The 16,395-nt window shown below is 34.8% G+C and overlaps 1 protein-coding gene across 1 annotated transcript in view; it reads left to right on the top strand.

Moving 5' to 3' along the window:
* Window positions 1-911: 911 nt before the first annotated feature.
* The window catches only part of LOC105673454 (amyloid beta A4 precursor protein-binding family B member 1-interacting protein-like), a 117,774-nt gene continuing 102,290 nt past the window's right edge, over window positions 912-16,395 (top strand). Inside the window, exon 1 of the mRNA XM_012369101.2 lies at window positions 912-1,277. The gene's annotated coding sequence lies outside the window, so the exon portion shown is untranslated. The remainder of the gene's footprint in view (window positions 1,278-16,395) is intronic.

The raw sequence follows: 16,395 nt of genomic DNA, 5'->3' as shown, positions 1-16,395 counted from the left end.
TACCAAAATCATAATCATTGTTCGAAAGCATTTCTAGCTTAACTATCTTATCAACGTTTCTCTACTTACAACTACATCATTTTTGTCAATTTTACTGAAGATGGTCATATCCCTTAGGCCGAAACGTTTGTAATAATTCTTTAATAAAATAAACTTTTGAGCAATTCTATCCGGCTCCTGCTCTATTAGCTTGTTGTTTTCACAATTTTTAATTTATATTTACAGCATCTAAGAATTTTTAAGAAAGCTTGTTTACAACTTCATTAAAAATTTTTCTTATTTAAAATATCTTATTATTAAAATTATTATTTTTATTATATATTATTACATTTTATATTAATAGCAATATCATTATTAAAATTATATTATTTTTGTTACTTTAATAAAAAATAATGTTTAAAAATTTTTTATGTTTACTGTAAATTTGTGGTGTTTAATTTAATCTTGTATTAAAAAAATTGTGCATAAAATTTGTATTATATATAAAAAAAGTAATGGAAATTGTAACGATTCGTTACTTTTTGAGTAACGGTAACGGTAACGAGTTCCTTTTTAAAATTGATAACGAGTAACGATAACGAGTTACTTTTTAAAAAAAAGAACGGTAACGGTAACGAGTTACTTTTATAAAGTAACTTTCCCAACCTTGATGCTAATACACTACGGATGGTCGATTTGAAAGGATTTTTCAAGCCATGCAGCCAAAAAAATCGAATTTTACGAAAAGTATAAGGTAAAACAGAGACATTTCTGTTTTACCTTCTGTCTTACCGTCCGTCGATGTCGATAATATATCATTCGTGTCTCAACAAGTGTTTTAATATAGTATTCCGTAATGTAGCAACAGAGTTCGCTAATGTCGCACAAGCGGCGGGGTCCGTTCGAACTCGTAGATGTGCGCGCGCGCCGTTGAGAAGAGAAGGTCGGTCGCGGCAGCCGGCAGTCAGTGCGTGACGGTCTGAGGTCTGTATTGATATAACGTATTTCTGCGCTCGGTGTGCTCGCGTGAGATATCTGCGGCAGTCCTCCGGGAGGGTGTAGGAGGAAAGCGCAAACCAAGTTCTGTGTGTATCTCGTTTGTGCGCGTCCGTCCGTTCATCCGTCTCGAGTCTGCAATTCGCGTGTCGTCGCGCCGTGACGAGAAAGAAGCACGACGCGCAGTGCGTAACGACAAGGTGTATGTGACAGTATCCTGAGTGACGGCTAGACCAGGATTCGGCGGAGCCGCACCGGCGCGGCAGAGCAGAGAGGAAGGGAGTGCGCGACGAGTCATCCCGGTGAGTATTCTTGCACCTCATTTTAATATGGAGACAACGATGATGCAACATGTTTTTTGAGAATTAAACAACAAGGATTTACAAGGCGTGTTTGACTTTCCGATCCTCGGATGATGGACTGTTTGACCACCGCCAGTCGCACATTGCGTTTTTTCGAGCTCATAGTAAAGTCTCGTGTTTAGACTCTAACGTAACAAGAGTTGCGGTCGGGTAGAAGAAAAAATATCGCATTGTAAACAAGACGATTGCGACCTGAACAGTGTGCAGGGCTATGTCGCGACGCACGTGATATATATCCATTTCGGCGCGAAAATTAAATAACCATGTTGAATTCTTGTTAAATCGTCTTGCAAATTCTTCCCAAACTTGTAGTTTGTGTTGCGTGCTTGGCAAATAATTAATTAATGCATAATTATATTTATATATTGTTATTGCTTCGTTTTGCGATTATAAAATGCGATTTTCATGAAACATTTTTGGGATGAAAAATGTTTAAAATTTTTATGTATTTAGATGAGCGTATAAATAATCGTTAAATTTGAAAAATTAAGACAAATTTTAAATATTTATATTGTCGTCGGAAAAACACTATAAATAATATAGAATATTGACGATGCGAAAACCAATAAATAAATTGAATTAATAAGGATTTATTACACATATACACACGCGTGTGCACTGTGAGGTTTTGTAAAAAATAAAAAATTGTTAAAAATATATCGTGGATATAAACCTTAAAAAATTAAAGATATTCGGATCACATCGTATCTTTGTAGGGTTTTTGTTATAACGATGCTCGCTTTTCGGAAGATGTAATGTTTTAAAAAATTTTGATTTTGAAAAAATAGATTTGCAACATAGGGTTGAAATAATTCTTTACTATATATTTAATAACAAAATATTTTTGTTGAGGAAAGGCACACAATTTCAGAGGTTTTAGAGTTTGTAATTCTTCGTGATGACTATTATTTTTCACTTGATTATTTTGTGACGATGACGTCTCTATTAGTTGATTTTCATGGGACATCCTTGGAACATTGAGGGTCAATGAGCGACATGCTTGCTCGACGAGATGTTTAACGATCCGGAAAATACGGGAGGGGGAGGGGGGCTCGACTTGCAAGGCGACAGGCCATGGAGTGGCATGTCTATGTTTATGTCTTCATTTTTTTACCAATTTTTTCAAAATCGTAATAGATACTATCTCAGTCCATTGTACGGTATAGCGCTAGATGGCATTTCAGTATAAAAAAATTCAATTTCTTAATATTCACATATGCTGGGACAAATAAGTTACGAATTAATAAATAATCAAACTTTACTTTTGATTTAATTTTAGAAGCAAAATTTTAACGGTTTAAATTAAAGACATTTAACATAGTTTTATATTTCAATGGAAAATATACTTAACACTGAAAATAATAATTAAATTATTATTTATATAAACTTTAATATTGATAAATTTAACGAATAAGATTTGATAATTTTTGTCAAATTTTTTTGAACAAATATTAGAATTACTTTTTGGTATCTTGACATCTCTGTAAAGTTAAAAATCACGTGTTATATTCTTAAAATATCATGTCACAATCTATAACAAGTATTGGCATTTTCTCGATTACAATGCACACGTTGACCGCACTCGAATTCAGCAGATCAAGCTGAAATAAGATTAATGTGAATAGACAAGTTAACTTTATCACACATGCGACAACATGATGACATGAAGACGTATAGAAGTCGATGTACAGAAAAGGCATGTCAAGCTAGTTCGACATAACGAAACAATTCGAGAACCGTGTCGAAAGTTTCGAAATCGTTTGTGTAAGCATTTCAAGGAAAGCTGGAGAAAATAGAGGTTTAAATCAAAATTTTATAAGCACGTCTCAATAAAACGAGTAGATTTACTTGAACTTTGTATGAAAGTTAATGCAGAGTAGCAATATTTAACATGGATGAATAAGACTAACCCGGAAATCGTTTTCTTTATTACTAAACGCTTATCGAGGACTATTTGATATCATTGATTATCAGTTGCGAACCGTTAATCGGTGGGCGAGCGGCGATGGCTGGAAGCGTTGATCGCTGCCAGTTATGGCCGTACCGGAAACGGAAAGTCGTTACCGAGGCACGATGATATGTCGCTCGCGAAGAGGTTGCACGGTTCCCGCAAGGACTGAACCGCAGTCATTTGGGCTTAGCAAACCCACAGACCTGAGCTCACACGCTGCGGTCATACATACACACATATACTGAAACTCATATTTGCACATACACACGATAATTAAGAATTTTAAAAGTTTGAATTAGACTCGGTTAAAGTACGTTAGGTTATGTTGTATGCGTCGGCCAAACAGGCATAGCTTCTGACGGCGCTTTATATTTATATTTTATTAAAAAAAAAAAGTTGCGCCTTCATGCGCGACATAGAGCATCCGCGCATTAATGACAATAATGATATATAATACATACTAATGATGATAACGTCATATGAGCTTGTAATGACCGTGACGACAAAACATTATTTCAAAGTGGGGCTTAAATTATAATTATTATATGATTATTTTGTTTTTGATAATGCTACACGTGGCATAAAATTTATATCATGTAATGAAATGTCATTGTTGCACGGTTAGTTTTTAAAAATTAGTATTTTAATTAGTATCGCAAATAAATTGTGGGAAATATATTAAAAACATGGAAAGGTGTGATAATTTTCCTCAATTTTTTCGCTAAAGAAGTCGACTTTAAATTGATCGGAGAATCTGTTATTAATAAAATGTCCACAAGTTTTGGAACGCTCTGTACTGATTTTATCAATAATATAGAGATGTATCATTATCGGTAACAATATACTACACTTAGGGCGCCAGCGACAGTGTCGTTTCTGAGGTGCGACTGTTTGAGAGTTAATTTCACGGGGCGATTCGCACGCGTACGTTCTCTCACGCTATGAGGGAGAACAGTAGCGTATTTATGTGCATCGAGTGAGAGTACTCTCGTGTCGAGGACGGTCACTCGAGTAGTAAATTATGTGAGTTAGCGATAAGGTACTGGCAAGCAATATAAGGGAATCCTCGGTTCTCGCTTTCTTATCGTCACCAATAATATTTTTTAGGGATATTTTTCGTTTATTCGCGATACATTACTTTAACTTTTTTATCTTTTCTTATCATAATTATTCTTAAGTTTGTTTTAGACAATTTAACATTTTTTGTTTAGAAACGCTTGCATCTTTAGGACCATAACATGAGAATTTTTGGATTATTTCCGTTTTATTTATTCGACGTTTGATAAGAGTTCGTATGAGTAAATTGTTTCATCCGTAAAAATATACTGAATGTTGATTGTTCCGATCTCAATAAGCCGTTTTGTTTGTGATATCAATGCGCGATTATTCGAGGTTACATGCCACGTGCCGTAGATATTGAAATATTTCTGCTAAAAACTTTACTTTGATTATTCATTGATATTATTTTATCTAAATTGATTAATTTGAAAATATTTGAGATTTACCTAATTAATTGAACTGTGTCGCATATTGGTTTTATGATAGTTTTGTCAGCTTTGCATTATATATGTTTCTATTTCGATGGAAGCGTAATGTGGAAAATTGCGCAATTGTTCGATGCTATTTTGTACGTGCTTATTGACCTTGCTTGTGACTTCTATCGTAATTACGAAGCTTTGTGCGCTTTTCAAGGATATTGAGTTATCGCTAATCGATGAAGTTTTCGCAGCGCTCCTTTCGTTCTGTTTTCCTCACTTTTCCTGTTTTTCTCGTCGAAAAATTCCATTCTTATATTCTCATTGCTTTTCCTGGAATAATACAGGTTGTCATATCAACGTCGTGCATTGAATATCTTCTCAGTCTAAGAATTCTTAATTAATTAAAAATTTTTTATTCCTTTTTTAGTGGATATTTAATGGATAATTATTGCAATTTTGCAAGTATATTAAGTATTTTATTAATGAAACTGTTATCATATTTTTTTGGAATACTTTAACAATAAGTTAAATTAACTGAGAAAAGAGATCTCTTTATTTATATTTCTCTGGCTTAATGCGAGAATAACCAATGTTGCTTTTCGTGAAATAAGATGATGAAAAGTTAAAAACTTTTCGAGGAAAATCAGATTCGTGATTGTAACTTTATTCTCAACTGTGGAACTAACTTTCCTATGAAAGACTATTTATTGTAGTTATTACGGAGCATAGTTAATCTTATTTCAGAAAAGTAACATTGGTTATTTTTACATTTATAGATTCAATCTGTTAAAATTTAATTTGCCAAAAATTTGCGATTTTAAGATATTTATGAATACATATCAATAGATTTAGCTTATTTTTCGTATATACGAGCGTATATAAATGCGTCGTCTATTAATAGAGTTCACTCTCTTTCTGTGACGATGCTCTTTAGCAAGGAAATACTTCAGGCACGGAGACGAAAAAGGGCCTTTTCGCCGTGACCACTTGCGCGCGCGCGCGCGTATGCACGTGCATGAATATGTGTACATATTTGAAAGTCGACTTGCTTTTTGTGTATAAAATTCAATGTGTTGTGTGAAACTTTATTTGCCACGCATGTGTGAGGTAGCGCGTCTCGTATCTATGAATATATGTAAATGTATGTGTGTATGTGTGGGAAGTACACACCCTTTTCCACGCGGCACTCGGTTCAACACCCGGACAGAAAAAAATGCCCAATAAAAATAACTCTTATAACGGTTCCAACAGTCCTCTTTTCGTCTCATGTCAGCTTTTTGACTGTGCGGAGACTGATTTATTGCGGTTAGGAGATATCCTTCGTGACTAGAATAAGTGAATGGTACATGAATGATAATCGGATATGCACTCTTCGTCGTGCTTATTTCCTCGACGACTCCCACTATTCTCCGTTGCAATTTAATCTCCAGGAAAGATTTGTATATAATAGAACTTTTCAGATCCTTCCCCAGCATTGCATTTACACTATCATAATTTGTTAAATAATTTGTATTTCTTATACCGGCTCTTTTACAAGCCTTGTCAGTTTTAATTACGTCAATAATTTTTTTAAATCTCTTTTAATTTTAGAAGGAGATAAAGAGTATCAGAGTTACAAAGTTAATTAATTGATCAAAGCGTTCATTAATCAGTTACATACAATATCGATTTCACGAAATGTACAGAGAGAGAGAGAGAACGATCAGCGCGACGATTTATCGCGACGATCGAGCGCTGTATCGTTTATAAATATTACTTTATCAAGATCACAAACACACACACACAATAAAAGCAACACCAGTTGGATCGTAGGGATCGCTGTGTCGGCGATGCGCTGTTTATCCTCGATTGCCGATACAACAACTCTTTGTTTTCCAAAAGCGGATTATTATTTCATCTCTGCGTCGCGCTTGCTATGTGCATAATATATGTATTCATATATCAAACGTGTCATACATAATTTTATGTATATTAATAATTCTTAAATTACCGCGCTTTTCGATTTTTAACAAATAAATGATCAAAAGAATTTTTGATCAGAATTTTAAAGAGCGCTTATAAAAGTTATTTAGTTCACATGTAATGTCTATCGATCACTAAACTTTTTTGCACGTATTACGGAAAATATTTTTATATATAGGTTTTGTAGAAAAATATTTCTATATTTTATCTGCTAATGTAAATAGAAACCTACGTTGAACAATATTATGTATCTATATATGTTATTCGTTATTATTTCGTCATCGCTTATCGATTTTTTTACTCTGTGACATGCATAATGTTACTATTATTTCTTGGCGAACTCTTGATCAAAGTCTCTTTGTAAGATAATTAATACTATATTAATTGAATATTTTCCACAACATTGAGGCATTTAAAGAAATCAACTCTTTTCTTTTCCAACTACACCACTAACATATTCTTGATACGGATTTACATAGAACTCTTGATTTCTCTATTGTTCTTTTTTTTGTCATTTCGGCCGCTTCGAATCTTGAAACAATATCGCTATGCGCGAATATCTCGCGGTGCTCGTCTTTTTTGTCCGGTTTTCTTTCTGAAGATGTCTTTATCGCTTATGTTTACAGGGTTTATCTTCGCACTCTTTCCTGTCTGTCAGCAGAGTCACTTTACGTTTGCTACCCCCCCCCCCCCTCCAATTATGTATCGGGTATGCACATCTATGTGCACCCTCGCGGTGCATGAGATTTTTCGTGGGGTGTCGCGGCGAGTTTTAATCTCTTCAAGGTTCACAGAGAGAGTGAGCTAAAAGGTTTCCTTTGACGAGAACGCGCTCTTTTGATTCTATATTCGCCGAAAGGATTTTTGACTCTCGTTGGGGCGTAAAAAAAAAAGCAACGAGAATTCGAGAGAACTTTTATGAAAACGATTATTGTCTGCAAATCGGATTGCATTATTAAATTTGGAATTCATTGCGATGAAAGGAATTTCTAAAAGCGAGAATTTAAATCTAAATTTTATTGCATCTTATTGATGAATTTGATGTACTTTTGTGCAAAAAAATACATTTTTTTAAATTAATATTTTTTATAATAATTATATTATTTTGCTGGTTTGAGCACTAATTTGCATTTAAGATGTTAATTACCCGGAAGCCGCTAATTGCTGTAAGAGCATAATTTACGCGTTTGCGGCCGCATTTGTTTTTTTCAAAGGACGACAGACATAAAGAAATAAGGGACGTTCTTTCTGCGCGTGCCTCCACTGGTTTTTAAGGTCGTGACGTGCAGGTGCAACCCTCATGTTTCGGCGGTCTGCACGCAATTCCAACATTAATTTCACGTCGCACGCGTGCCGCGATAACTTCCGCTGACGTACTCTATGTATCTCGGCTTTCCGCGATCCCCCGCACATTCGCGTGCATTGTTTCCATATTTTTGCTTAATCGCGTCATTTAGGTAAGTGACTTATAATTTGCCATGCATCTTCATAGATTTGTCGCTTGCTTTACGCTCGAAAAATCACAGAATCTAATCAGTATTTTTGCAAATCGTAAAATTCTCACGCTACTAATTATCGCTTCCTTTGATTGTGATACCAGAAGCAAATCAAAATATAATATTACTATTTACGAACAGAAAAAAAGCTATAAGAACCAAAACGTGGGTGCAAAAAATTTATTACAAATTGAATTAATTATTTGTAACGTTATTATATTTTAATTTTATTCACTAATTTTATGACAATATTTTTTTCATTATTTTCTTATAATTCTACTAAAATAAAACGGGCTACTACATGAAAGACTTTTTTGTTCGGATTTTCAAGATCACGAAATCTGTAGCTGTTATCTTCAAAGTATTCGTGCTACGTTTGAAAAAGCAGATAAATAAAATGTTTCATGGATGTTTTCTTACTTTCCACGCAACAGAAATGCCGCTTCGGAAATTTATTACGGCACGATTTCAGGATTTATGGGAAGATTCAAACATGATACATAAATTTCCAATTTTTTTTTAAGAAAATTGATCTAGATGAGTTGTACAAGAAAGTTTGCTCAGACAGGATGTAAAATACTGCTTCGTGAGAGGTTTACATATCGATACTGTTCTAATTTTTTTCAATAGATTCAATTTTTCACGTAGAAAAATATATTTACCTCAGAACATAGAAACGTTTCTCTATGTTTTTACCATCGAAATCTGAAGTCATCACATAATTGCTTTGATTACAATGTTGTAATGTTGCCTAGAATTGCGTGATTTTAGAAGAAATTCAAATGTTGCAATTGTTGCATAAATTATGCTATTTTTTGTCGCGAGTGCTTTTTGAATGGTAAAGTAACTTGTTTTGCTAGATAAATCTTAGCACAATGCCATTTTGCAAAAGTCAGTGCGCACTGTGTGCGCCGCACTATCTGAATCACTTCTGCTCTCATCACGTCGACTCGGTAATTTGGAAACTTCGCGTACGTTGCTCCGGAGTTTGCACTTGGAGAGCTTGTATTGAATTATACAATGCGCACGGCTACGTCGCGCGCTCCATAATGATGCACCTCATTTTGCGAAATTACCGTCAGATAGGGTTCGCAACGGCGACTGCGGGAGGTGAAGCGCAATTATTATACTCTCGAGCCTATGCTGCATTCGGTGTGGACGCTTGTGGTGGCGAAAATGGAATACGATTATCGGCCGCTGCTTGTGAAAGCATGAATTTTGCAGTGGTTTTGTTTTTGCTTAAATTTTCTCGTTGAAAATATGAAAATATAATATATAATAACAATAATATCGCAAACTTACATTTCCATTGCAATTTTAATAGTGAATAATAACGATGTTAGATGATTTTAATGAGATTAAAGAGATTGTATAAAATATATATTTTTTTCATAAATAAATAAATTAATCTAATAAAGTTTTTCACGATTCTCTTAACGAATAAAGTTACACAACATGTTGTGTGGATTTTTTTTAGTTGCCATTGGAAAATTTTGTGTTGTAATTTTTAAACTATAAATTATACCATTTTTAAACAAGCTACAAATACGAATCGTATGAAATTAGCGTCAGCCTACGAAAAACTAATTTACTTGGTCTACGAAAGGGTTAAAAATTCAAATTTGTTGCGCACACTAGAGACGTGTTTAGTGTCTCGATTCATCGACGAGTTTCCGCAGCTGCCACAGCCAGAAGACGCCTGTCTAAATTTACTTCTGGACCTTCTTTCTTTCACTCCCTTTCTCCTCCTCCTCTTCTCACGTCTCTTTTCTTCTTCATCCCCGCCGTCGACGTTCCGGTTTCTCAGCGCTTTTAACGACGCTCTCACGGAAGTTCGTTAATGTACATGCCTGTCCTATTATTAGATAGCATTCTCTCTCGCGTTTATTCGCTCCTCTTTTCGTTCGTTTGGTCGCAATCTCTCGATACACGATCGATCTTTCTCTCCCTGTCCACCCGCGTCCACCTCTGTCTCCTTGCGAATCGGGATCGATCGAATCTTCGCGCGAGAGTCACGAATTCGCGTCGTGCCGCGATTCGAGCTCTCCCGTGCCTCGGGAACGAGAAAACGGTCGATAGCGCAACGCTTCGCCCCCGTAGTCGTTAGAAGAGAAAGGAGACTACGAGAGACGGACGAGAGGAAACGAGGAGAAGCAGCGAGGAAGCAGGATCGTTTCTTCTTATTCCATTAAAGGCGAGTTTACACGGTTTGCTCTTGACGAGTCGTTCAAAATGAAAAAAACCGGGCAAAATAAACAAAAAATGATCATCCGTATTGGAATGCGATGAAAAAAAGTAACGCGTCGATAGGTTTGTCTATAGTTCTGCCTAATTTCGTTTATTCCGAAATACCTCATTTATAGTACCGTATAAATTATACAAAGAAATTTTTATTTTAGTAAAAATTTAAACAATAAAGATTATTAAATATTGAAAATTGGAGAAAATGTATATTTTAATTGCAATTACATAATTAATTGTTTTATGGCAATATAAATTACTGCGACAATATTAATAATAATTTTACAAAAATTTAATGTATTTGTATTTATTTGATACGTTTCTTCTGATATACTTTAGAAAAGCGAATATGATGTGAAATTCTTTAGTCTTTCAATGCCTTTGTAAGGTGTACACACTACTGTGAGCCCTTTCTTTATCTTTGGCAGGCAGCGGGTACTAAAACTGCGACGCGAGCATTCGAAACAAAGCTCGGCGGAGGTAGCGAACGTAGTCCGCGTCATTTTCGCGTGATTTCCTTGTGCGGCGATGATTGCTGCACTGACGGTTTTGCTCTGTTCGTTTTATCTGCCGCGAAGCAACGTGTAACGGCACGGAAACGAAGAATCGTTTTACGTCGTTCGAGATAGTAGCACTTCGTCCTGTTATTCTATTGATAAGAACGAAGGTGCGCGAGCGAATTACCCATTCGGGCACTTCTTGCAATTATTATCGCTCGTTGTAGGTCGTTTAAAGCGTTGTTTGTCCGGAAGTTGCGATAACAAAGAACATGAAGGTAGATTAATCTCAAACAGTTGTTCACTTGAAATTCGAACTACATTTAAGAAGCGGAATAAAGTTAAGTGATGTTATGTGATGAAAACTTTAAACATGGAGATTTAAAAATTAATATTTTTACTTATACGAAAGTTTGAAAATACAATTTTTTTTTTTATTCTGCGTGGTACAAGAATAGTCTTTCGTCGCTTTCTCGAAGTCCAGTCTTTCGCAATGAATAGAGGTGCTTGACACCTTCAGTTCACCCACGTGCTCTTTCTCCTGCATGCGTCAACCTGATGAAAAAGATAAATTGTAAAAGTAGAATATAGCAGAAATAACATCAGGCATTAAAAGGCTGTAGACGTACATTAATATTTTAATTATTTGTAATTATCTTTGTTATAAGATGCAAGATGAATATTAGTGGCAATAATTTTTTTTGCTATTAAACAACATTGTGTCGCTGGACAATACAATCGCATGCATTAAAAATGTTTTACACGCCGTATTCGCAAAACGCATGAATTATCAGTTTTTTTTCTTTTGACGAGAACGTAACAATTAACTGAAGCAATTGTCGTATGTAAAGAAGAAAAGGGGGTTTTCTATATATTATTAAAAAATTACTTAATATAAAATTATGGCGAATGATTTCTGCATCCGCGTGTACATGGGTGGGCGCATCGGAGGCGGTATTAAGTTATTCAATTCCGATTGACAGGCACTCCGCATCGACGTTTCGACATCCCTGCTTCCGCTCTTCCTTTCACTTTTATTCGCTTTTATCGACGACAGCTCGTTAATTAAATTTTAATTTGGTACGGCGAGATTTTAATTGCCGGTCGCTGTCGGATAAGATTTCTCGCCGTCCTTCCAGCCATACATTGCTACATTTCTTTTTTTATTTTACACTATAGCTTTTAACTTCACAAGAAATACAAAAAAAAAAAAAAAAATACGACGCTTAAAAAGATATTCTGTTTTTACATAATTATAAAATGCATTTTTAACATTTTCAAATTATAAATTGCAGAAAGGTTAAAGAGAATTTGTTGTGTTTTTTCTTTTACTATTTTTCATAGAATTTCTATTTTTTGGTTAATAATTAAAGAGAAAAATTACGGACATTGGTTTTATGTAACAGAAATAATTATATTTTAATTATTTTTAACGAAAAAATGTTTTAGAAATGTTTATGTGTTTCAAAAATAATTAGAATTATTATTACTATTCGTTTTATTAATTATTAAGTGCAATGGCTAGCTTCTTAAACATATTAACTACTCTGTTGTTTTAGATATTTTTATTATTTACAATTTTAATACGTAGAAAAGATGTCTTTTAGCTGTCTTTTTAGCTCATTTCTTGCGGCTCTTAAATGCTTACTTTATATTCTTTATTTAGTTTGAAGATTTGAATAAAAAAGTGCGTTTTACAACTTTTAACACGTGGTAACGCAAACGGCTTACCTGATAAGGGAACGCTGGGGCGGAACTCGCGTGCCCACACGTCCGCGCCTGCGTAGGTGTGGTGTACAGGTAGATTCATGAACCGTTATTACGACGTTGAGAGGAATATCTTGTGTCTAGGGCTAACGTCGTGCCACGCGCAATTTATGGAAACACGGGTCGGAGTTCATAAACGTTACGTACGATTAGGGTGACCGCCTGAATAAATCGTAAATCCCAGGGAACATACTCAATTCTGCAGATTGTGCGAGAAGTGCACAATCTCTACTATAAGCTGTTTTGTACCTACCACTTTCAGTCACAATTGAAATAAAAACTAAGAAATTTAAACATTTTTTCATCGAAAATAATTCAATAATATTTTGCCTAATAAGAAAAATCTAACATTATAATTATGCAAGATTTAATAAACTCGACAAATCCACTCACATTAGATTTTAAATTTTGCTGCAAACAAATATTGCATTATAATATTAATGTTAATAAATATTTTCAAAGAAAAATACAAATATAAAGAAAAAATAATAGCTGTTTTGAAAAAAATATTTTTAGTTGAAAATATTAAAAAGTTGTCTTATTTCCGAAAATGATCAATATAGCGTCATCGCTTTTTATCAAAGTATCGTTTTACCAAAATAACCACGAAGCTAATCATTTGTATTTTAGCATTTTTTATCAGTAGTACGCCTTCCGGTCTCTGACCGCCGAGTAGCATACAGTCATATAAATATTTCTAGACTGAAATGCAGCAACGTTTGCGCTGATAACAACTCAGAAGGGATGGATAGAATCGAGATGCGAAAAAACGAATTCTTTCTTCGTTCTCTTGGAACGATTATCGAGCTTAATTAAAACGATGCTGCCGCAAATCGCGATCGAACGCCTCGAGTTTCGAGGGCCGTCTTCTCTTTCAACCAATTACGTACCACAAGCTCTCGAGACGGAGGGCATAAGGGCAGAGAGGTATAAAGACTTTTGTGCGCGATCAATGTTTTATTCTTTGTCAGATAACTCCCGCTTCCGAATGATTTAACCCTATAAGGGCCGCTTTGTATTTGATGATTTTGTACGTTTTTTGATTCCCTATTTTCTGTACTTTTAAATCCTAAATCGAATAAAAGATTAAAAAATTGCTGAGTATTGATGAAATATCATAAGAAATAATAATTCGTTTAGTTTTACTTTGTCTTTCATCAATATTCAACAATACATATGTACTATTTAGCTGTCAAAATTTTTAGAAATAGGAAATTGCAATTTTATTTTACGACAGATAAACTATTATCAAGAATTTTTACCACATAAATATAATACAATTATTGCCACGTAAATATTATATAAATTGTTACATCAACGCGTGAATTCTTTCGGCATGAGGATTTTTCATTCGCTATATATTATTTACTTTCATATCTAAATTGCAACGTGAGACTCTGTAACGCCCAAGCATTGTGCGATAGAGTTAATGTTGACGTGATAATGATAAATACTCGACGTATTATTGTGCGAAAACTGACAATAACTTTCCATGGGAAAATTTGCTGATGCGTTAAGTGTAGCAGTGATCTATGCGATAATTAATAGGATTAGCGGGAGTCAAAGAGATTTTTGCGCTTCAGGGAACATCCGAAGGGCTCAGGTCGCTGAGCAACGTTTTATCAGTTAGAAAAAAAAGCCAGGTTTTATCCCCGGTTGGGATGACTGGGAGATTAACCCCTTGATCTTTTTAGCTTACACCTTTTTCCGTCAAAGATCTTCATAACAGCCGTCCAATTTCGTGGGATCTCGTGGGACAAGACATCTCATTGAATTTAGTATTTTTTTAATTTAAATGTAAATTTCTCTATAATGAAATTTTATACATGAAGAAATCTATTAATATAGAAATATTTATTGATTCGAGAATTTGATTAATATTTTTTTAATTCGGGAAAATAAAAATTTGTTATAAATTTCTGCATTTAATCACTAAAAATTTTACCGACAAGAAATCCTTTTTATTTAACAAAGAAAAATTTCAATTTGAGAACAAGTTGATCGTTCGTTTGTATAATTATATATTCTGCATTTCACATTCTACATTGCAGAAATTTATAATAAATTTTGCACAGATTAATAAAGAAAGTATTTATTCTAAGATTTTTCTTTGCAATAAAAATAAAATGCTATTCGTTAATTATCTGTCAATGTATGCTGGCGGCGTGGCGCGAAAGCAATAGTTTTCTTAATATGGAAAAAGGCCAGTTACTAGGTAAATCGCACGCGCGCGCGCGCGATATATCACAACTCGCTGACTTATCGATTCCTCTTCGTCTATGCCGCCGCTTGTTAGTCGACGGAGTGTTGAAAGAACGCCGGAATGCAGCGTGCAAACATCGTGTATCGCGTGTGACGCCCGCGCGAGCGAAAGGCAATACGGTTGCACTGTGTCTTGAGACGCGCTACGCTTTTAATTTAGACACGATGCAGGTTGAAGTAAAAATTAGGGGTTTGCAGTAAATATATGTAAAATATATTATGGTCTTTTAGGTTCTTTTGGGCGTAAACTTCTGAGAGATTTGTATACTAATTTATAAAAATAGTGTCGAAGAAAACTTATGTATGCCATTTGAAATGCAAGCGACAACGAGAAATATCGTCTAATCCTTCAATAATTAAACATTTTTTAGAGAGCGAGAGCTAAGGAATAAATATTAGTAAGTAAAATCCAATAAAATGTGCAGAAACAAACCAGTACCTTTTTCGTTCTCTTTGTATTCCAGAAATTACTTACAATTAGTATTTGAAAAATTTATTGACTTGACAACTTGAAAAGATATTTTTGGAAGATATCTTTTCGATGATAAACTGGGTTGTTAATGCAACTTTTGTACAAAGATGTTGCGGAGCGAAATCGCTCTTTATGTTGCTCGCTACATCAAAGACGCACAAAAAGCGTATACTTCTGCGTAAAATACACAGAAATTGCCCATCCTGCGCGCGTGCGCATCTGCATCTGCATTTCAAAGGGCCGAGAAAGGAAGTCGTTTACGACGAGCGATGACTACATATGCGTTGTATGCATGTTGTGTACACGTGTAGCTTGAAACTATTGGTGTTTAGCATTTTAGGCGGAATAGTCAAGTTAATATTCGTAAAATGTGCATCTACCGTCAACATTGTTCACTGACAAATTTGTTTCCAATCTTGGCCACAACTCAGTCGAAAAAGAGGATTAAAACAAATTTTTTATGAATATTCATATTCATAGAGTACCGCCTTGTGACGGCACGAACATTTATGTGAAAATTTGAAAAAGCAAAAAAAAAAAACACGTTAAACTAAAATCCCGCCTGATAAAGCTTTCATGGTATTTTCTCACCCATCAGATTATAAAGTTGATTTCGTAATATTTCAAAAATGAAAGTCGCGAATAACGTTTGCCAGGGAGAAATTGACATTTCTCACCGGAAGTAATGGGTTTGGCTGACGGAAGAGTGTATAGAATGAAAAATGCCAATGGTGTCGCGCATCATATCTCCGTTTCCAGTGAATTGGAAGTCTACGGTGATATATAGAGATGTTCGATGAACATTCTTGGGTCGCGCGAGCGATCGGGGGAACAAATGGACGTGGGGAAAATACCGTATCGCACCCTCCACTTATTCGCCGCGCTTGATTAATAAAGTTACCCTAATGCAATAATATGACGTTGCGTATCAT

The sequence above is a fragment of the Linepithema humile genome, chromosome 3 (genome assembly GCF_040581485.1).
Source record: "Linepithema humile isolate Giens D197 chromosome 3, Lhum_UNIL_v1.0, whole genome shotgun sequence".
Taxonomy (NCBI): domain Eukaryota; kingdom Metazoa; phylum Arthropoda; class Insecta; order Hymenoptera; family Formicidae; genus Linepithema; species Linepithema humile.
This window is presented reverse-complemented; position numbering and strand designations above follow the sequence as displayed.